Source organism: Polyodon spathula, chromosome 6 (genome assembly GCF_017654505.1).
Source record: "Polyodon spathula isolate WHYD16114869_AA chromosome 6, ASM1765450v1, whole genome shotgun sequence".
Classification (NCBI taxonomy): domain Eukaryota; kingdom Metazoa; phylum Chordata; class Actinopteri; order Acipenseriformes; family Polyodontidae; genus Polyodon; species Polyodon spathula.
Window position 1 is genome coordinate 29757820 of NC_054539.1, and position 24272 is coordinate 29782091.

Below are 24272 nucleotides of genomic sequence, written 5' to 3' on the forward strand. Positions count from 1 at the left end.
TTAATTCAGTGAGTTAACTGGCACCCCAGCCATTACAAACACATACAGTATATAGTAAAGTTATTAACTGCCATCCTACTAGAAAAAAAGACTACACTGTTAAGTTGGTGAGGATAAATGGCTGAATAATGATGTGATTATAATTGTTTGGTAATAGTAGCAAGATTTCGAGTAATGTGCTATGTAAAAGTAACATTTACAACATCACTCTGCCAGCAGCAATTGCTATGTCATACTTGCTAATTACTCTACATGATATACTTAATATTATTAAGGTTAGGCAACACAGATAGATATCTCAGTTTAATAAAATTAGTTACCTGTATATTCTGTAACCCAGAAAAGGGCATAGGGTTAAGTTGCATTGCCCAAACTATAGAAGACCAGAGCAAGCCTTATTTGTTAGCAGTTTTGCACAGATGCTAGAAACATATTGGTATTGTACATGCTTAACTTCCATCAGTTTGACTGTATTCAAATGTTTTTAGTAATAAAATAAACAAAGGTCTGACGTGTTCTCACCCTCATGAGTTAAATAAATGAAAAACTGTGACAGAAATGAATGAATCCTAGTCAATAATCTCCCTCCCAACCTATGAGGGCGCTGTATAACAGGAACAGTGTGCCAGTTGGAAGTCCGCCATCCAGAAAAGGGGCGGAGTCACAATACTAGAAGTAATCGCCTTAATGCAGTAGGCGATGTGTCAGTCATGGATTGGAGGATACATCATTGTACTTACTACTGAAGGGGGCGTGACTGAGGGTATATCAGGGGATGTGACAAAGCAATCTGTTCCTTTGTTATGGTTTCGGAAAGACCTGTAAAGGACGTAAGAGTGAAAATGTACTGTGAGTGTTTTGTGTTTTCTTGTCTGTTTGTTTGACTGCTGTTATTTGTCATTCTAGATTGCTAAATATCTGGGAGCTGTCAGGAGCATTAAACCCGGACTACACTGCACTACTCTTGTCACGGATTATTGTGTTAAATTACCACTTGCACTAGGAGCACGGGCCTTACAAAAATGCTTTATTTACCCTGGTCAGCAAAGGATGTGAATGGGTTTTTTTTTTTTTTTTTTTTTTTTTAAACCTGGAATTTAAAGAAATTACAAGAATCTAAAATTGAAATAGGGTCAAAGCCCAGCACAGCTCTACAAATGAGCCTGTGAGGCGTGTGAGTAAAAATGGATTTTCCAGACAGTGATTTACGTGTAACAATTAAAATTTTATTTAATATTACACGAGAAAAAAAAGAAAAATAATAAAAAAGGATGTGAGGGAGGGAGTGCGGGAGTAATCAAAAACAAAGGAACGGGAGCCTCTTAGTCCTCGTCGCGTTCTGCTTTAATCCAAAAAAATAAAACAAAAGGAATAAAAACAGAAAAGAACCAGTTAGTAAAGCCCCCGTTCGTGACACAGTCCACAACAACCAAGTACTCCTCCAGCCTTTTTTTCCCCGCCTCTATTCCTTAGGACCAACCCCGAACACAGTAGCACGTTCCCTTTAGTATGCAAACCCCGCCCCGGTAGTCAGTGGATCACCAATCCCAAACTGACAGGTATCCTTAATTTCACTTGACTCCAGTGGCTGGAATTTACATACTCGTACTTCCGCCCCTCACCAAGGTGCCGCCCCTTAAAAAGATGACTTTTGTCATGGTCACAAGACCTTGGTAAGGGAAATCCCGAGTTGGTTTGATGCCTTCTACTGTTGGGAGGCTGAATTGCAGACCGAAACCCCTTTGACAAATGAGCCTAAATCTAATTTTCAAATCTATGATACTTTTTCTTTAGAGCATGTATAAATAATTTTACCTGGGTATAAGCAATATTATTACTTTTTTTCTGCAAGTCAATCCCTTCTTGTTGTCTCGCTGTGTTTAATTTCTTCCTTTTTCACCTGCTGTGGCAAACATATCCGACATGTCCCTTTGACTTTGATTGGACAACAATGAACTCTCAATAAAAACTGAATGAATGCCGCCGATGCCTTGAGACTTAGCAATTACATCACTTAGCAACCATTGCCAACTTCATGCCAGATCTGGGTTAGATTGGAAAAGAATGATTCTTGAAAAACATATTTTATTTGTTTGTGAAGGAAACTTTGACCATCTTATATGTGATTATATTATGTGTCTAGGGAGTTCAAAAAATGGTGCACATAATGCCATACAGAGCATATGGGAGTGGGCAAACTAAGGTCTGGAGGGAGCAACTGCCCCCCCTTCCCCATAGCAAATGACACCCCTGAAGCTCAATGATTCTGTTGTTGGATTTGAATGAATACAAGATATATTTTAAAATAATATCGTTTATCCACAGTACTCTATGCATGTTAATAGAGTATTTTGTTTCTATAACAATTAATTATGGAAAATAAAGTAAGGTTATAATCACATTTAAACAACTGAATAGACTTTCATTAGATCAAGCTCTGTATTGAAAAATGTATATACAGTGTGTGTGTAACCATTCTGCCAACAGGGTGACCATTCAGGCATCAGGTAGACAGGCCAATATTATTCTATTTTTTTTTTTTTTTTTTTTTTTTTTAAATATTGTAACAGCTTCGTTGTTAAAACAAGGCTGAGTTATTAATTTATTCATGCATGATAACTATTTGTTTTGTTTGGTTTTATATATATATATAATATATAAAAAGAATGGTCGTTGGGGATTCCAAAGGGAGAGTCGCATTGGCTCTGGAGCTCTCGTGGGTTAGGGAGGCAAAACCAGGAGAGTCTGTTAATCCTCATCAGCTACAGCAAACCCTGCAGGCCAGACACCCAGTGAGCTAAACAATGGACACCTGTAGGGTTGGTCTTTACCCTCCAGAGATTGGCAGCTTGCTGTCATCCGCTCTCAAGTTCTTGGGTGTAAAAGAGGAAGCTGGCTCAGTTGTGGGATCGGAGGACATCCCCCAGGACCTTCAAGTCTCCTGAGCTGTGTGGGGAATTGCTGCGGTGAGGGGAAAAAATGATTGGACATTCCAAATTGGTGAAAAAAGAAGGGGTAAAAAAAAGGTTTGGAGTATTTTCTTCTAGTCTACATTTGACTGACACTGTAAAGAACTGTTCATTAGAGCAATGTGATCACACTGGTGGTTGCAATTCCCAGTTTCTTCATTTTACGTGAAGTCTTCAAGGACACACAGTTGACATGGTTTGTCTAGCTGCTAGTCATATGGCTTCAGGCCAGGAATCTGCAGTATAAAATTGTCTGTTTTTGTGCAAATTAGAACTGACAGCTCACTCTAGTTTTAATGCTGACTTTTCAGGTTTTTAAACATTAGAATCTGGCCACAAAAGCAAATGACACCAGTTTGATGTTTTTTTTTTTTTTTTTTTTTTTTTTATGCCTTTATCGACTAAAAACTTTATACAGTTAAGTTTTAGTTTATAAAATTAGATTCAGATTTTCAGTCTTTTTTGACAGCAGACTTATGGGATTTAAAGAATCTAATGGTTAGGGGTTATTCTTCGCAGAGAAGACAGACAGAACTAACATCTTACATGTAAACTTCCTTGGAGAAAGGAAGCATGAAATTGTGTGTTTAGAAAGTGCGGAACATTGACCAACCTGATGCACAAAAAAGTGTATCCCTTACAACAGCAGTCCTCAAAATAAATTTGGCACGGGCATAAATTGATCTTACTTGGCTGTTTGCGGGCACGCTGACTATTGCATAGGATCTTATCTTACACACTGCCTTCTCGTGACATATATATATATATATATATATATATATATATATATATATATATATATATATATATGTGTGTGTGTGTGTGTGTGTGTGTCGTGAGAAGGCAGTCTAATAAGGCCAAGTCTCAGGCAGTAATTGTGCGTGCTGCTCTTTTTCTTTAAATTATTTACATAAAATATGCAATGCAAATATTTTTTAAATAGCATGTTTACACAGATAACCGTGAATAAACTAAAATAAAAAAGCGTAGATAGCATTTAGCTTTGTTTCAGTTTGACAAATTTGTCAACACTACTCTGTTTTACAGTACAATTATTCAGAGAAAGCGAATTCGTAACTAAATCGACTACAGTGTTTTCATTGTCTGGTGAAATAAAAAAAATATAGATAGAAAATTAAATTCTACATACTGAAATGTATTATTTTTCCCAATAACAGTCGACAAAATTCAGTGCTTACCCAGCATATTAACACCGCGCCTCTGCTCACGAATGATTGGACAGCTGTCAGATCTTTCACTTTCCCATTGGCTACTTACTTGCCTTCAATTTTCATTCAAATACCGTGAATGCCATCTGCTTGCTTATGATTGGACAGCTGCGTAAAAATTGGCAGATATTTGACTCTCCTATTGGTTAAACTTACAGTCAGTACCTGCATTTGAAACAGACACAGTTTATGTCCCACCTAGCTAACTGATGATTGGGCTACCACAGAAACAATGCTGATATTCAATTGGTTGATCATATCGCAAAAGCCATTCAGGAAAAAAAAAAAAGTTGCGTACGTACAAGCACAGCATAAGCGAGCTGCACTGTCGACAGACTGCTCTGGCGCTTTTGTTGGAAAACTTGTTTATGTGTTCACGACACATAATTTAAGAACAGCTGCCGTGGGCAAGATGGCCTGGCTTCGCAGGCACGAATTTGCCAGTGGGCACCACTTTGAGGACCACTGCCTTACAAGTATTCACGCAGTCAGTGTGATTTAAAATTATTGCAAAAACTTATACTAAGCCATATGGATCTTGTCCAGACCCCCTGGGGTAATGGAAGGTACAAGGCAAGACACCTTCCATATGTTGCAAGGCCCTATAATAACAAATGGGATCACACTTGCTTCCTTTAAGTCTGTGTTTGTCTAAGTAACTACCCCTATTCCTTACATCACTGCTGGAGGATTAAAAGAGATAATAGTAAATTGACTAAAACTAATTTGATAATAAATAAATACATGTTTTATGTATTAGTTCAAGGGGCGGAGCAAGACCACTTAATATAATGTTTGAGAACATGGAGTTTGTAATAAACATGAAAAGAGAGAAGCTCCATCTCTTCGAAGGCCCAACATATAGAAGGGTTCCATCATTGAGGAGATCCGACATACGAAGAGGGGTCACCATCATAAGAGGCTCACAAACCAAAAATAAAAACATGGGCTAGTATGTATTAAACTCATAAAAGAGGTTCCGCCTGTTCGAAGGCCCAGCATGTAGCAGGGGGGTTCCATCGCTGAGGAGACCCGACAAACAGGAGGGGGGTCACCGTCTCTGAGGTGACCCGACATACGAAGAGGCTCGCAAACCGGAAAAGGAAAACATGGAATTAGTAGATATTAGAACATATAAAGAGGGGGGGCTCCACTTCTTCAAAAGCCCAACATATGTAGAAGGGGGGTTCCGTCGCTGAGGAAACCCAGCGAACGAAGAGGGGTCCCGACGCTTGAGGGCCCACACATAAATAGAGGCATCAGAATGTGACACAAAATAAATACTAATTTGGTGGTCCATTGAAGCACACCACTGTTAGCCTGGCCAGGCATTCAAAATTTGTGTCTAATAAAAAAAAAAAAAAAAAACAGTGCTGGTTTTAGGAAACGTTGCCCCTTTAAATGTGTTGGAGGACCTTGGCCTTTTTAAACCCTGCATTAATGCGTTATGGGGAGGCACCTTTTCCTTTTGGGAGTTCCTTCTGTTTTGGTGGCTGCTGAAGGTTTGCCGCGGGATATTTGAAAAGTGTTCAGGTTTGCTAAGCAGATTGTGTTTTAACACTTTGCGATCTTATGTCAGACCAGGTCTAGTCCGACTCAGGAAAATGTCGAGAAAACCTTTAAATGGCCGAATGAGACCGATAGGAGCCAAATGAAGCCAAAAAAAAGGGCATATCTGATAGCACCATGCACCACAGAGATAACACGGACATAAACAAAGGAGATAGCTGCTTCTGCATCCAGCGCTCAAAGAATATCATAGATATTTGCAAAGGTTTTTGAGATGTTATAGTAATAAAATAATGACTTGGATTGCATTATTGAGGAGCTTAGTGATAAAACGAGTGATTAGGAGAGGATTTACAAGTATGCACGTCTATAAAGAGGTATGTGAAAAATACAGCAAACAAGGGCTGGGGCTTGGATGGAGATACAGTACTGAGTGTCCTTTTGCGAATCAATGCCTTTTAAAACTGTTTCAGTTTGAAAAAAAAAAACATTAAACAGCGTTTGTGAAATAAACAGCACTTGTGAAATAAACAGCGCATGTGAAAATAAATTGGACCTGACGCGCCTAACAAGCGCTGAATAAATAGACTGCAAAGAGTTAACAATAATAATCAGTTCAATCTCACCAGTTTGTGTGACTATCCGTAGGCGATCCAACAGCAAAAAAGAGAAAAAGAACAGGAATTGTCCAGCAGCAAAAAATCATCAAGACGAAACGGCTTGAAATCGAATTACTTTGATAACAAGTATTCCAGTTTTGTGTATACTTCTGTGATATAGAAATTAAACTGTTTGCAATCAATGAACCTAGCAATCCTATTTTTTCTATCAGTCTGCCTTTCTGCCATCTACTTTTTACAGTATGATTTAAATGGTCTTTGGTAGTAATCTATTCTGATTCTGGGAATATTGGGTTGGCCTTTTGGTCAAAGGTTGTTTGTTATAAAAACCTGAAAGAGAAGAAGAAAGGGATCATGCAATGCTAAAGGTGAGGTTTGGCCAGGGGTCTCCTCTGACTTGTGGAGACCCTCCTATAAGAGGTAAACGAAACACAGCTTAACAAAGGATTGGAGAAAGTGGAATCACTAACCCTCCAAAGGATGGACCCCGGCTCCTCGCTAAAGACTCCTACATATGTAGACAGACAAGAACCACCAGTGCATAAAGACAAACAAATGAAAAGAGAAAACATTTAATACAAGAAGAAAAGAAAACATTTAACACAGCAAAGGGGTTAATAAGTTGCTCCCTATTAACTTGTGTAGACCATCTGCACAGTGGAGAGAAAAAAAAAACTTTTCTTTTTAGGATGAAACCTTTGGTGGCCGTCCCTACTCCAGACATGCTAGCAATGGACTAGTGAGCAAAGGATATTTTTTTCCTGACATTTTTTTTTCAGTGGCAATGGCAATAGGATTAATCCTGAAGGCTGGAAATGGGGGAGCTGAAAATGGGCCGACTATAAATCATTTTTAAATTTATTTTTCAATGAGAGATTGAACTGACTGGTTCTTGATTAGCAAAATAAAGGTTTTTACTTTGAAAAAAGGAAGAAGGTATCTGACTGAGCCCGATTGAAAAAACGCTTATGTAACTGGTGAAAATCTTGTCTGGATGATTCAGAAATTTTTGTGATAGTTCCGAAACGTTTATGGGAGTGGAGACTGTGAGCATTGGGAGCTACTGGGCAGATTGCTTTGGAGTGAGCATCCTGATCGGACACTGGTTTGAAGCTGCAGGGGAATCTTGAGAATCCTTTGAATCTGAGGAAGAGTTGCTGTGAGTATTCCATATTAATGCTTCTTTTGCTGATGAGAGTAATCAAATGTGAGTCTTGGGTTACTTAGGTTTACATCACAATGTAAAAACACAAGACAACTACTTTGGGGTAACTGATAGTTAAATAGGGTAGATTTAATTGATGAAAGGAGATGATAGGATAGAGGGGACCTAGCTCTGCCTCTCGAACCACACTTAATAGGTTAACATTTATTTGAATTTATGAGTACTTCTCTGAATAGTTGCTATGAAGTCAATATGTTATCCATGGTCTAAAGCTTGTCCACATGCATATGCAGAACACAAATATGTATCAATGTAGAATCTTTATGGAGAAGCAGTATTGCTTAAAGATTAAAGTTGTGCCAAAATGTATGTTTTATATTAAGTATCCTTATATATCTGCTTTTTATACAAGATGTAAGATCAGACATAGATCTTCTCCTAAAATAGACAATTCACAATTTAAGACTAGGCAAATTACAATAATAATAATTATGGATGTCTATGTACAGTATTTATTATTCATTCACAAATTAAACTTTATTTATTTGCTTGTACTTGGGTGAAAGATTCCCAAGAAACTTCCAGTAAGTGCTGTATTAAAGGGAATTGAAGAACCATTCTTTCTGGGCTGCAGTAAGTGGTACCCAATGCCTGGGGGTGCCACGATTCAGCTTAGACATTAATCCAGTGGTCTGTTTACTTCACTAATATGCCATGGCACTGTTTTTTTTTTTTTTTTTTTTTTTCTCACACCAAATATAGTAAGAAAATGCACCCATCTCCTGTTATTACGTCCTAGTGTCATGGAGTCTCCACAGTAAATTTGATCAAATGTAATCCCATACAAAATAAGTATTAATAAAGCATTTGAAAATTCACTACTTAATTTATAACTCTCTATAAAACCTCTCCTGAAAATTCTAGAAACTACTAATAATTTTAGAAGTGGAATACACATGTAGTGGTTTTCAATTGATACCTAGCTGATAAGCCAGCACAGACTTACATGTATTCATGTAAGAGCGTAGACACTTGACTTTGGTTCTTTATATACATTTAGTTTTTTTCTAGTATTGCTACATATTTTACTATTGAATGTTTCACATGAATGGATGTAGTTACAAAGTCATTACACTGCAGTTTTCAATACATGTACAGTACTATGGAAGGTGGACTTTTAATTGTAACGCCGCTCAGGTGCACTGATTTATTTCAGCCGGCAACGATAAACAAGACCACGGTTATACCAGTCCAGGTACACAGTCCACTGCAGGTGCACTCGCAGGTGCTCTGCAAATAATAAATCATAAAGGACAAAAGGCAAAAGAAAAAGGGAAAATAAAACACAGTAATAAAACTACAAAACAAAGGTGCTGCACTCTGCAGCGTTCACCCCAACCGCCGCTACTCGTACAGCCCGGGTCTCCGTCCTACGCTCAGGCGTTCCCTCTCTACCCTAAACAATAACCGGGGTCTGACCAAGTTTTTCCCCGTTGCAAAAATATTATCTTCTTTCCTTAATCAATCCCGTTTTTATCTCGCTCGTTCTTCTCCAGCCGTCCTCGGTCTGGCATCAGAGCTTCCGTCAGCTGGCTGGCTCGTTTAGTCTCTGAGGAGGCAGACCAGAGGGAACCCCAGAGCGTCATTTTATTAGTGCAGCAACCCCCCCAAAGCCCACCCCTCAGCCACTCAGAGACGGGGAAAACCCACACACCCTCTTTCCCACCTCTCCGTGTCAATGCCGTGACTGACAGGCGGATATTGTAGGGCTGCTGCCCTCTTCCCGCAGCACTACGAATGCGCCCAGAGTGTCAGCGCAGGTCTCCCCTGTTACAAGTACTTACAACAGAAATCCTATGACCAGAAGAGCAACTACATTATGAAACTACAAATTTTAACAACATTGGTACTATAGTTAACATGTAACTACTGTATACTTTAGTACAGTATTAGTGAGTCTTAAGAGACCTCTTGCAATATGGTCATAAGATTTTGTTGTAATTACATGTGTTGAAAACTGTCAGTACAGTGTAATGAACGCACTTGTATATTTAAGTTTATCTGAACTATGTAATGCAACAGAATTTATTAAGCAACTCTCAAAGATAAATGTTTACAAAATAATTTACCCCACACTACAAAATCCTAAAGACATCACTCCACCATTTATCTGGAGTAAGTTTTTTCAGTTTCGTCTATGCTACTTCCACCTTTCAGTGATAACTGAGCTTTAATTATTTCTTAATTATTGGATCAGAAATGGGATTTAAAATACATTTAAATATGCCCTGAAACTGAGCTAACTCTGCTCTTTCTATTACAGGCTACACCTTGCGAAGGCTAGGCGGTTCAAACATGGTCTCTTAACCTATTTTCATTTCCACGCTTTTAGTGTAGAATTAGCTGTACCTTATTAGCTGTGTCTTCTCTTATCATCTCAGATGGGTTTCTGAAATACTTATATCTTAAAGCCATTTTACTGTATCTTTATTGCTTCTTAGATCTTATCAGAGAGTCCTTGTGCCAAAAAAAATATACCTATTGGAACCTATTGTATATTCTGACTTAGGCTTTTAAAACGTCATGTTTTCAAAGAACACCTATTATAGTGTTAAAGCTACTACACTTTTTCCAATGGAACTGAATTTATTTCAGTTTTGATAACCTTTTACTTTTACATAAAGAGATGTACCTCACGGAATCTTTAAAAATAATCAGCTCTTGACTATAAAAAGCCTTTCGGGCATTCATTTTTAATAGTTGTTGTAAATGTTGAAATGACTGAGGATGGAGAACAGCATATCTTTAAGTACAGTTTTCTTTGTACAGTGGAAATAAAAAATGACATTATTATATAAATTACAATTTTTTTTTTATCTCCATGTAAAAAAAAAAGATGTTGGCCCATTAAACCTTCGCAATTAAATTCTTTCAAACTCCCCCTTAAAACCATTAACTGAGATATCTAATTAAAACTCAAAAAGGGAGTCATCTTTGATTGATAGGATCTCACTTCACTATTTTGCATTTTAATGTTCATTAATAAACTTTTATTATTTTGCTAATTATAATACCCCCTTTAGATAATGACTTCTTGCAGTTTGTTAAAAAAGGCATTCAGCTACATATGGAATATATGTATATACACACACTATATATATATATACACACACACACACACACACACACACACACACACACTGTATATATCCTCCTTGTTTCTTTTGTTCAGTATACTGAACAATTTTCATTTGAGATTGACAGCGTTGCCATTAACCAGATTGCTCTGTGGTATGGACGATCTAACAGTGAACAGATATGTGCAGTGCTTACAAAGGTACCATGAAATGTCCCTTTCCGGACAACTGAGAAAGTCACCTCCTGTCACTTTTTTTTTTTTTTTAAGTAACAAAAATGCTTATTCACTGCCAAACATGAACTACTTTAGATGTGTAATGACTGCAGTATAGGATACTGACCTTAAGGTTAGGGTTTCGTTGTAGGGAGAGGACTATTCATGGTTTTATTAACTATAATATAATAGCCAATCGAAGTGCAGTGTCCTGACAGGAGAATTTCGTGTTACCTTTGTTTGGCCAGCCAGATAAGCTTTCTATCGGTATGCGGCTTGCAGGGCAGCACTACGCTTTACGGCATCTGTTTTAAGACAAAACGGCATCCACCAGCAAGGAGACACATGTCAAGCAACCAAGCAAGGCAATTATGTTTTTTATAATAATTTCTTTCTTCTAGTTTCAAAATTGATAGATAACTCATTGAGTAATATGTGTAGATGTTGTAGAAATGGAATCATGCCAATGTGTTCCAGAAAACGAATGCTGTGTGTCTGCTTGATACATTCAGCTGGCTCAACACTTGGAATTAAGTACATTTTTTTTCTGCATTGGTAACATGTAATATATGCAATGAACGATGCAATAATTTGATAAAATAATGACATTTCTATGCAATGTGTGGTTTTATTGTTGTCTATGGGTAAAGCTACCAACTTTCAGAAGTCTATATCTGGTGCAAGTTGCAGCAAATTTTTTTGAGCTGCACTGTGTGCTGAAGTCAACTACACGCTCTCTCGTTGTTATGCATTGTATTCTATATCTGAGCTCTGATATAAAATACATAATGAAAATAAAAAAAAATATTCAAGATGCATTTAACTTTTGGAATATCGTAAAAAAACTATTCTCATGCTGCCTGGGGGTATTAAGCAATGATATCAATTTAGCGAAGTTTTAACACTTAATTTACGGATTCATTTCTTTCAGTTTAGGGGCAATTTTAAAACCTGTCCTGTCTCAAAGTGCTTCAGGGATTATACCTCAGTCCATCAAGGCGATGCTTAATTACCAGTGAGCTACGGCCAAACACAGACATTCATGAAAAACGGGACAACTACCAAAAGCGGGATAAAATTCATATTTTACGAAACTTGTGGGTACAAACGGGACTGTCCCGGGACCGGTTGGAAGCTTTAACTATGGGGAAACTGAATGGGAATGGTTGGACATGCTATGTGTATTTATGTACATAATAATAATAATAATAATAATAATAATAATAATAATAATAATAATAATAATAAATGACTGTTGCAACATTTTTTTTCACAAATTTCAAAATAAATAAATAAATAATATTAATAATGATATACATCTTGTGTTTCTTGTAATGTCTCATAGGGATTCAGTGCAGATTAAGTCATCCAGCTCTTAGACAACATTGACTTTAATTGTGCAAGCAGGGCTGTTCCATGTCAACTCAACCAAAGCTTCCTACCGCAAGATTTCGATTTTGCTTATAGTGTAGTGTAAGATACAGATTAGGTATGAATCCAGGCCAAATATTTAAGCTCAATAATGAATATTTACTGAGATACACCCCCTTTAGTGGGGTGGGATGGGGTGTCAAACTTGAAATGCTTCTAATTTTGGAATGATTTAGAGGCATTAAAAATTGTATTTAGAATGTCAGTAACCCTGTTAATACTTTTGAACTGATAGGCAGTTAGATCTTCTGTAAAATAAGTATCAGAGCTTTGGTATTATTGTATTAACAAGGAGGTTTGTAGTAACAGCTTGCAGTCTAGCCCTAGCTGCCAAGTGCTTCATTGTTTCACCAATTCCATCACAGGGTGATTTTCCATGACTAGTGCCACTCTGCTGACAAGCCAAAGTCCTGACGGTGATGAAGAAGGTTCTTTACAATTTAGAAGTTCTAATATTGGCTAGCGGCCCCACCACTGAAGTACTTGACCAGCCTGATGTATGGGAGGATCTCTTTGATGTAGCTGATTACATCTTTGATGAAAACATGAACAGTGATGGAATCATGCTGCAAGCAGTCGCTGACGACAACATATGCTCATACACTGGAGTTTGCCCTCCTTGAGACGGTAGATTGCAAGAAGAAGAAGAGAGTAAAACAGCCAGAGTCTTCGCAATGAAGTTGTGTTTGGTGAGGTTCTCCATCTGCCTGTAGAGTTCCTCCACAAAGCTGGCGACACTTTCACGTGTTGTGATCAGGTTGCAGCCACAATGAGAATGATCCCACTGCTTAAAGTTGACTAGGTCCTCATCTTCCTTGTCAGCTTGTGTGACTAAGGACATCAGGTGGTCACAGAAAGCTTTACCACCTGGGCATTGATCACATTGTGGATCATGCAGTTCCTGGATGATCACAGACCATGGCTATCATGAGCTCTTTGTTTAATGTGTTGCACAGCAGTAATCATCAGCTTGATATTCTGATGAATTTCACAAACATATTACAGAATGTGACCCTCTGGAGGCAACTTTTACAGTGGCCTGGAAGTGCAAAGTGCAAATACAAATCAAAAAACACAAATGCAAATTAATATCTCTTATATTGTTGCATTGCTAAAAGGTATAGAAATTATGTTTTAGTCTAAAGAGAGTGAAAAACAGCCACTGCTAAATTCTAGAACATTATATATATATATATATATATATATATCTATATATATATATATATATATATATATATTCTAGAATTTAGAGGTTTTTAGCTTTTTGCATTTTATAACCTAACAGCTAAATATATAATAAGCAACGTATTACGGATAGGGATGGGGTTAATTTCCCCTACCTGCCTGGGTTTATTATGTTCAGGTGGCTGGGGTTGATTAGTTGATTAGGTTGATTAACGATCAATCAGCGCCCAGCCACCTATATAAAAGGAGGCCTCTATTCTCATTTGGGAGAGGGAGCTGAGGAAGCAGGTTGGTAGCTTTTTGCATTGATAGCCTAGCCTGGAGCTAAATATATAATAAGTTTTATTTTTGCTTATTACTGTATTGAAGTACTAATGCTGTTAAACCTGTAAAGCACTGGATAGCCCAGATTGCTTTTTACTAGGGATTTCTGGTGGTCTGCGCAACCAACCAATCCAATATTTAAAGCATTTAATAGACCGAAAAGAGCACTTGTACTGCTCTGATTTGTTAAAACTTCAAATTAAATGAGTGTGTGTTTTTCTTGATTACTAAAAAGTCACCTGGATACGTTGCAAGCCCAGTGCATGAACAATACACTTACAGGAGTCCGAAACAACTTTATGTCCTACTTGAACGTCTCCCGAGTTTAAGAGTGTGCTCAGAGCATATACAGTGCTTATAGAAAGTCTACACGCCCTTTCAAAATTTTCACCTTTTGTTGCCTTATAGCCTGGAATTAAAATGCATTTTAAAAAGTTTTTTTTTTTTTTTCATGTATCTACACATCCTACCCCACAACTTCCAAGTGAAAAAAACATTCTAGAAATCTATGTAACCAATCGCCTTCAAAATCACACACCAAGTTAAGTGGCCTCCACCTGTATTAAATTGTAGTGATTAATATGATTTCATGATAAATTCCTGCTGGGTAGTGCATTTCGAAGCAAAGATTCAACCATGAGCACCAAGGCGCTTTCAAAAGAACACTGGGACAAAGTTGTTGAAAGGCACAGATCAGGGGATGGGTATAAAAACATATCAAAGGCCTTGCATATCCCTTGGAGCATGGTCAAGACAATTATTAAGAAGTAGAAGATGTATGGCACCACCAAGACCCTGGCTAGATCAGGCCGTCCCTCCAAACTGGATGACCGAGCAAGAAGGAGACTGATCAAAGAGGCTACCAAGATGACAATGGCAACTTTGCAAGTGCTACAGGCTTTTATGGCCAAGACTGGTCAAAGTGTGTATGTGACAACAATATCCTAAGCACTCCACAAATATGGTATGGAAACCCAACACAGCGCATCACCCAAGAACACCATACCTACTGTGGTGGTGGCAGCATCATGTTATGGGGATGTTTCTCATCAGCAGGGACTGGGGCACTTGTCAAGATAGAAAGGAAAATGAATGGAGCAAAGTACAGAGAAGTCCTTGAAGAAAACCTGCTGCCCTCTACAAGAAAGCTGAAACTGGGACGGAAGTTTACCTTTCAGCATGACAACAACCCAAAGCACACAGCCAAAGCTACACTGGAGTGGCTAAGGAACAAAAAGGTAAATGTCCTTGAGTGGCCCAGTCAGAGCCCGACCTAAGTCCAATTGGAAATTTGTGGCATGACTTTAAGATTGCTGTCCATCAAAGCTCCCCAAGGAACTTGACAGAGCTTGAACAGTTTTGTAAAGAAGAATGGCCAAATCTAGGTGTGCAAAGTTGGAAGATAGCGGTCCAAACAGACTCACAGCTGTTATTTTTTGCAAAAGGTGCTTCCACCAAGTATTAACTCAGGGGGATGGAGACTTATCCAGTTATGATTTTTCAGTTTGGGGTTTTTAATATATATTTTTTTTCCACTTAACAATGTGGAGTATGGTGTGTAGATAAGTGGAAAAAAAAGCTTTCATTTAAATGCATGAAACTCTGAGGCACTGATACAACAAAATGTGAAAAAAGTTCAAGGGGGTGTAGACTTTCTATAGGCACTGTATATCAATAAAAAGAGTATGTGTGATTTCTGACAATAGAGTACAGTAATGCATATGTAAAAGATTTCACAGCAGAACTACTGTAATATTGCACATATGTGCATGCAGTGTAATCCCATACTGTATACACTTGACTTACCGGTTCTCAGTACACAATGTCCGGATTATTGAGGCTACAGTTGACCTCTTCAGATTAGGTTTGATGACCAGTCAAACTGCTCTCAATGACAAGTCTCTGTTCACTACATGGTCAGTTATGGTTGCTCTGATTCCATTGCAGACATCTTGGTTGTTGTTGACCTTGATGTTGACCACAACCACAACCAGCAACTTCTGAAGCCTGCTCCATTTTGTCACAAACTGCTACTGTTTCCTCAAAGCCATTTATGTAGTGATGTAGTAATTATCAATTAAATTTCTCAGCATTCTCACATGGACAAGGCCATTTGCAATAATGAGCACTAATCATTAGTAAATGAAAATATAATTAAGTATTTTGCAAGAATAGATATTAGCATTTGAAATATATCTTTGTGAGAGGTAACAGCACTTAAAGAATTGAGTGGGTGATTACAATTTTTCTCAATGGCTAAAGAAAAATTCCAGAAACTATTAGCACAATTCTCAAAACAGTTAACACAAACACCAAAACTGAGTTCTAATTTGCTAAACTCTTCACATATTTGATGGGCTTACATTCAAAATGCAGAATTCTAAACCAATTCTAAACCAACTATCCTTATTCTTCTTTACGTTGAAGATAGTTCTTAATGACTTTCATTGTATGTTTGGGGTCGTTGTCATGCTGCAGAATAAATTTGGGGCCAATTAGATGCCTCCCTGATGGTATTGCATGATGGATAATTTTCTGCCTGTACTTCTCAGCATTGAGGAGACCATTAATTCTGACCAAATCCCCAACTCCATTCGCAGAAATGCAGCCCCAAACTTGGAAGGAACCTCCACCATGCTTCACTGTTGCCTGCAGACACTCAATCGTGTACCGCTCTCCAGCCCTTCGGCGAACAAATTGCCTTCTGCAACAGCCAAATATTTCAAATTTTGACTCATCAGTCCAGAGCACCTGCTGCCATTTTTCTGCACCCCAGTTCCTGTGTTTTCGTGCATAGTTGAGTCACTTGGCCTTGTTTCCACGTTGGAGGTATGGCTTTTTGGCTGCAAGTCTTCAATGAAGGCCACTTCTGACCAGACTTCTCCGGACAGTAGATGGGTGTACCAGAGTCCCACTGTTTTCTGCCAATTCTGAGCTGATGGCATTGCTGGACATCTTCCAATTGCGAAGGGAAGTAAGCATGATGTGTATTTTATCTGCTGCAGTAAGTTTCCTTGTCCGACCACTGCGTCTATGGTCCTCAATGTTGCCCGTTTCTTTGTGCTACTTCAAAAGATTGTTCCTTCTTGGTCCATTTTCAGACATGGGGTATAGACTTGTTGTACAGTCAGCTACACATTATATATAATCAGAATGCTCAGCGAGGTAGCATTGCATCAGCTGTAGCCTTACATCAGCTCACAGCCCTGGTGACGTTACACAGACCTATCCTGCAGACTTGGTCTCAGTGCCTACTGTCTAAAGGTCCATGTGAAAGAATAGCATTAGGAATGAGACTCAGAGTCAGGGAAAGCTGCTGTTCAAGTGTGTATGTGCATGTTTATTAGACAAACAAACAGGAACAAATAAAACAGACACAAGGGCCAAAATAAAAGGTTAAAGAAAACAATACAACCTGTGTCTGTAGGCTGGACATTCACCCAGACTTCAGACTTCAGACTCCAGAAACTGGACCACCCTCCAACAAACAAATCATTTCTGGCTCCTTTTATACATGTGGCCACCCCAATGAGCACCAATTGCTTAACTGGGGAATGGCCACACCTGTGATTACTGGCAGTGACATCCCATCCCATCCCTGCCAACCTTACATTTCCACACACGATTTGAAGAAGTAGGGCTTTTGCCCTGCCACATTCCACCACGTCTCATCCTCTTCCCAGACTTGACCCTGGAAAACGCTAGTATAAACACTATCAAAAGTTTTGGAGAAGCTCATGGTGTGCCCAAAACTATCATGTGAATCTGCAATAACACTGAACAATATATCAAATTAACTAGGAAGTTTGGAAAACAAGAGTGTAATATACAAATAATGAGTGTATATATCTGTCTATATATATATATATATATATATATATTATATATATATATCGATATATTATATCTATATATTATATAAAATCTAGCTCCTTAACATAGGTTTGTGTGTTAAGATGGACCCTAGTCTTCAGATTCAGAGACCAACATGTTCTACACTATGCCAAACACAGTACCAGCTACTGGAGATAGTACAATACAATAGTTATATCAAAGTAAAACTCTCTCTGGGCTCAAAAAAAGGGTTTATCCTCAGAGTGTGAAACCACACCATTAAACACTGGCTTGCACTACAGCCTCTGTCCCACATCTTTACGCTCCTGTTATCATTTCTTTATTTTTTTTATTTTTTATTAAGACGTAAAAACACACAAGAGGAACAGAAATACAGTTGTTGACCAGATTGATCATGGGAACAAATCTGCTGGTTGTAACCTTGTTTAATGACATGTTGCTGGGCTCAGCACCTTGCTGGAGCTGTGATGCTTCACCAGCCGGGGCCGCATGATGGATCACGGTGGGAGGCTGATGGTGCAATTACTCACCGGCATCCACTGACACCCGCGCCAGCCTGACACCCCTTCCCAATGGACACTTCAGCCAGCCAGTTAGGCCCATTGGGAGCTAAAACAATTCTGCACACCAGCAAATGAAAGTTCTGGATCAACCTCCCAACTTCTTTTGTAGGGCATTTTTCCTTTTAGTTGACAAACTGAATGCAAACTCCACTTTTGTTGCGCATAGTGCTCGTCAAAAGTAGTACATCGTGACGTTTACAAGAGGACATCCCTTCTGCTTTGCTTACAGGTATCTATTGTTGGAAGCAAATGCAGAAATGTTAATTGAGACGGCAATTAACACAAACACCAATTTTAACAATACTTATAAGCTTTTGAGGTTCTATGCTGTTTTTATGAGCTACAAAGGTTTTCATATTGGATGTTGAAAAGTCCACTGCTACCCTACAATGTGAGCTTGCTATAGTAGGAAACTACACCTTCTTTCTACAGCCCTGTGTATGTTCCTGAGACTTCAACCTAAAGCGTTCAATAACAAAAAAACCCATTAATAGTACATATTCTATATTTTCTCTATATACAGTGATTAGAACAGGTAGGATGTATTGCAAGCTATAATGATAAAGCTTAAAATAATATAAAATAACAATATGCATTTTTACCAGGATATGTGTGTGTGTATATATATATATATATATATATATATATATATATATATATATATATATATATATATATATATATATATTGCGGGTGTCGGGGTCCAATATAAATCCTCTAGGTAACCCGCTGTGTAAAAAGTAGCACACCGTTTTAATTTGTAATGCTGAATGTAATTGCTTCTCATTAACTTAAGTCTCCAATTAATTTCATGAATCTTCCCCTCCTTTCTCAAATGCCCAAACCGCTGCACTGAAAGAATAATTTCCCAAGATAGGAGCTGACATCACTGCCATGTGACTTGCTAGTGCATTGCTTAAAAACCCAAGTAGATATTTAATTTGCTTAGTGTTATTCTGCAAGGCGTGTGTATATGATAACAGTATGATAGTAATGCTTTGTTTTTAATTGTTCTGTATATTGTAGTTTGTGATGTACAGTACAAAATAAAAGGAACAGTAATTCTAAGTGAATTTGTCTATTTATAGTGCAGCTAAGGCATGCTATGTTATGTTATTGAAATGAACTGGTGTTGAAACAATAGATTTATGCCAAATTTGTATAGACAAATGTATATTTACTTTGTGCAGTTATTAGAAAAAAAAAATTCTTAAGGTTAAATTTAATTTCTGCAACAATTTGCTAATTTGTACCTACAGGTATCAGTAAATCCGAAACTGCATTTAAATTACTGCATAATATATTTACGCTTGATTAACTTTTTTGCATATTCTCTTAAGAATACACACAGACACACATATTTATCAACATACACACTGTCACGTCTCATTAATAAAGGTTCCTTGGGGCCTAGAAAATGGTTTGTCTTTTCCGTAGTTCATCTAGGCCAACAGTGCTGTATATTACTAGGTACTGTAAGCAAACACAATGATGCACATGTAAAAAGTACAATATTACAAATGAAAGGTAAGGTTTATTTTTCATGGGAAAAAAACCCAAAAAACAGCTTTACACAATAAAATTGTTATGCCTTTTGGGCTTTAAACTTTTAAAGCTCTGCATACTTATACAGTGGCCCCACACAATTCTAATGTTCCATCTCAGCTTAGTTTGTTCTCATTCTGTAAATTAGTTGGCCATCTCCACCTCTTGCCACTATCACACTGGGCTACAGAGCTTTTTAAGTTTATGCACCATTAACCTCATCCTGGTATCTGCATGCATTTCTTCAGGTGTGCATATGTATTAAAACTGCAATTGTAACATGATATTAATTATTGATTTGTAAAGTACGCAGTAAATACTCCATGACAAATTTTCTGAAGACATTAATTTCAATGGAAGTTTGCCAACTTTATGTTATGTTATGCCATTATTTATAGACAGGGATAAGACAGACCCAAGTAATTAAAGACGTACTAGTTGAACTTCCGCAACAAAATGATGGAAGTAATATTAAGAGGTAAGCTTGAAGATTGTTTATAGAGCAACAATGTTATAGGGGATAGCCAGCATGGGTCCAGAAGAGGTATGTCATGCTTAACTAATTTACTTGACTTTTTTGAGGATGTTACAGCTGTAGATGATGACAATGCTTATGATATAATTTATCTTGATTTGACAAAGTCCCACATGAAAGATTTATAAGTAAATTAAAATCAACATGAATACAGGGGATGACATGTAATTGGATACAGAACTGGTTAAAAAACAGAAAGCAGAAAGATCAGATTGGGGGGGGGTGGTATTTAGTGGGGTCCACAAGGGTCTGTACTTCAGCTCTTACTGTTCCTCATTTATATAAATGACTTGGACCAAGATACACATTGCAAGAATGTCGAATTTTCAGACGATACCAAACTTGGGAGAGTAGTGGACTTTAAATTTGCAGCACAGCTAATTCAAAGGGTTTTGGACCTTCTCTGTAATTGGGCAAACTTGTGGCAAATATATATATATATATATATATATATATATATATATATATATATATATATATATATATATAGTCCCTGCCAATGGTTTTTACCCAGTTTTCTCCCCAATTTGGAATGCCCAATTATTTTTTTTTTATCCTGGTTCACCACCGCAACCCCCAGGCGACTCCAGAAACAGAGGCTGAAACATACGTCCTCTGAAACATGTTCCTGCCAATCTGTAATGTTTCACATTGCAGAGCCACAGTGAAGCCACCAGACCTATAGTGCCTTATGGACAACACAGATCTGAATGGCTCCACTGCAGACCTACCAGTGCCCTATCAGCCAAAGGGGTTGCTGGTGCATGGTGAACCAGTTGGCAATGACATGGCTTTTTGAACCTGCAATCTCCAGGCTATAGGGCGCATCCTGCACTCCACGCAGAGCGCCTTTACTGGATATGCCACTCAGGAGCATGGCAAATTCATTTTAACGTTAAGAATGTAATGTATTGCATATTGGGCATAAAAAAAAGGATCTTGGGATTATAGTGGAGTCAAAAAGGCAAATGGAATGTTAGGCTATATTACAAAAAGTGTGGAATACAAAGAGAGGTTATGCTAAGATTATACAATGCCCTAGTTAGACCCAACCTAGAATACTGTGTGCAGTCTTAGTCACCTCACCACAAAAAGTACGTCATTGACTTGAGAAGGTACAGAGAAGGGCAACTAGGCTGATCCCAGGACTTAATGACATGAGCTATGAAGACAGGTTAAAATACTTGAATCTTTTCAGCCTAGAAAAAAGAAGGGAAAGAGGGGACTATTGAAATCTTTAAAATCATAAATGGTACAGAGAAAGTTAACCTTCAGATTTAGCACAGAGAGAACAAGAAGGCATGAGTGGAAGCGGCATAAAAGTAGGTTTAGAACAGCGGGCAGGAAGCACTTTTTTACACAGAGATATATAAATGCATGGAATAGTCTACCAGGTGAAGTAGTAGGATATAAAACAGTGGGAACATTTTAAATAAGACTAGATTTTGTACTTTTAAATTAGTTCTCTTTAGTAGGGGAACATGATGCGCTAACAAGGGACAAACCTTGATGGGCCGAATGGCCTTTTCTAGTCTCAAACTTTTCTTATGTTATGTTCTTAAGTGAAAGGCTAAGTAAAGGTCATCTGTGGCTTATGCCAAACACCTAGCCTTCCAGACATTGGCTTCTGTTGTGTTGGAATTATTGGTATAAATCCATAACACTACCACTGTTGTCTGTCAGACAAAGAAATGAACAGGTTCTTTGCCTGACAAGGCACAGTACCACAAATCTACTTTGTGGTAAACGTTTTGAGAATTCGAAAAAAAAAAAAAAAAAAAAAAAGAAAGAATAAAGTGTTATCAGTAACAGCTATTAACTGGAAAGTGTCTCTCAGTAAAAGTGTTTGTTTTTCATGCCCCAGCCAATTACTAGTGCACTACATTGATTGATGATTTATCAGTAATTTAGTGAAGCAGCTTTTGTTAGGTCAGTTGGTAATTTAAATATGAAATATTAGCAGTGCACAAAACCTGCTTGATTTTCAGCTGCAGCAGCCGAGTTCCACTCTGTTGTATAACTACAGCCAAGTTAGCTCCCACAGGCACTGCTGTTTAGTGTTTAAACTTGCATAATTGAAAGTCCCTACACCCCCTTTGGGGACTAAGAATAGACCCCATGTTTTCATAACACCGGATTAGCAGCCAACATTTGTTTTCCTGCTAAAAATAAACAACAGTTGGCCATTCAAGGATTGCAACCACACTAATGTTAGTGAAGAACAATTATAGTACTTTAACAAGAAGAAGAAGAAGAAGAAGAAGAAGAAGAAGAAGACACCCAACTGCATATTACGAGTCTCTTTCACAACAGGGGCTCTGCCTTGTGTGTACTTTTATTTGTTATAACTAGGTCTTCTGTTTTTCAGGTTTTATTAATTCTATTTTTCGGTGCTTATTAGCTATTTTCGAGTTTTATGGGGTTTTTTGGGACTTTTGTTTTTGATACACTGTATGAAATTAGTGTTTTTGGTTACTTTCCAAAATGCTTGAGTGTTTTTTGTTTCTGTCAAAATATGTACAGTAGTAACTCGACAGTACTTGCACACTTAAGTTGTACTTTCTTTCCTTTGCTGTCTTCCACAACGAAATCCCTGTGGTCATGGGCACATTCTTCTGGGGTTTTTGTGTGTTGGCATTTTTTTTTTTACATTTCGCCAAAATTCTGTTTAAATCTTCCGTATCTTTACTGTAATACAGCTTTAAATCCTGCTAACAAGCCTCCCTACTGATTGTAATCTTGTTTTAAATCAAACGGAGTCTTCAATAAAAATGTGGGAAAGTGCTGTCACTCAATAGTTGGGGGCAGGTTTAAAGTATTCAGAACGAATCAATGATAGATACAAGGCAGGAAGGCGGGACATTGCTCAGCAGCACTGGAAAGTCAACGAGAATCGATTAACCATTTCCACAGTTTTTCCAGTGTTTTCCGGTATTTATTGGTTATTCATCAATTTAATTTAATTTATATTGGGGGTGTTTTATCGTGTTTTATGGTTAAAACCAAAAATCAGAAGCCCTAGTTATAAAATATGGTAACTTCACACTGAGAAACACAATACATTAATTTAATTAAATTTTTTTCCTTAAGGAATATATATATATATATATATATATATATATATATATATATACACACACACACACACACACACACACACACACACACACACACACACACACACACACACACACACACACACACACTGTAAAGCCATACATATTTGCAATCCTTTTATTATGCGTTTTTCACATATGAAAAAAAAATATATATATATTTACCCCCTTTATGAAAGTATAAATGGTGTTGTATGGTAATCTGTAATTATGGCTTTCAATCCCCAATGATGACTTCTTGCAACAGTTAAAAACATTCTGTGGCAGTTGTTCACTGTTATGCAACTGTGTAAACCTGTGTTATTTTTAACAGTTTATTTAGCAATTTCTCAAGGTTAATACTCTATTTTGATCATATTTGGGTGTACACATTGTTCATGAAAGAAGTATCACCATGACATATATTTATTGCTAATAGCAGCTCTATATTGTCTTAGTCCATTAAAGTATGGATCTTGAAACCTCAGTAAGACTAGTAAATATATTTAGTTATGAAATATCTTACATACTGTAAAACCCCACCACCATAAGAATCAATTTCTTTAATTAAGCATCCTATTTAAGATTTTTCCAATGTAACTTTCACTTTTTCTGCAGAAGAAAAAAAAAACTGACAAACTAGTGAGAAAAACTCACGTGAAACATCTGAGAAACATTGTTTGTTACTAGTTTTGTCAATACTGGTGTGTCTTCCATAAAATTGCACTCTGGAGTAAACGGCTTATATAATAAGGCACATGTTTTTTGTGGAGCACCCAAAGTACATTTTGTCCCCTTCTTGTTTTTCATAAATTGCGTGAGTGACAGGCCCCCACCTGAGCTGGGCCCAGCTCCCCCAGCCTGCACAATCCCACTCTATCCATCATGGCAGGAT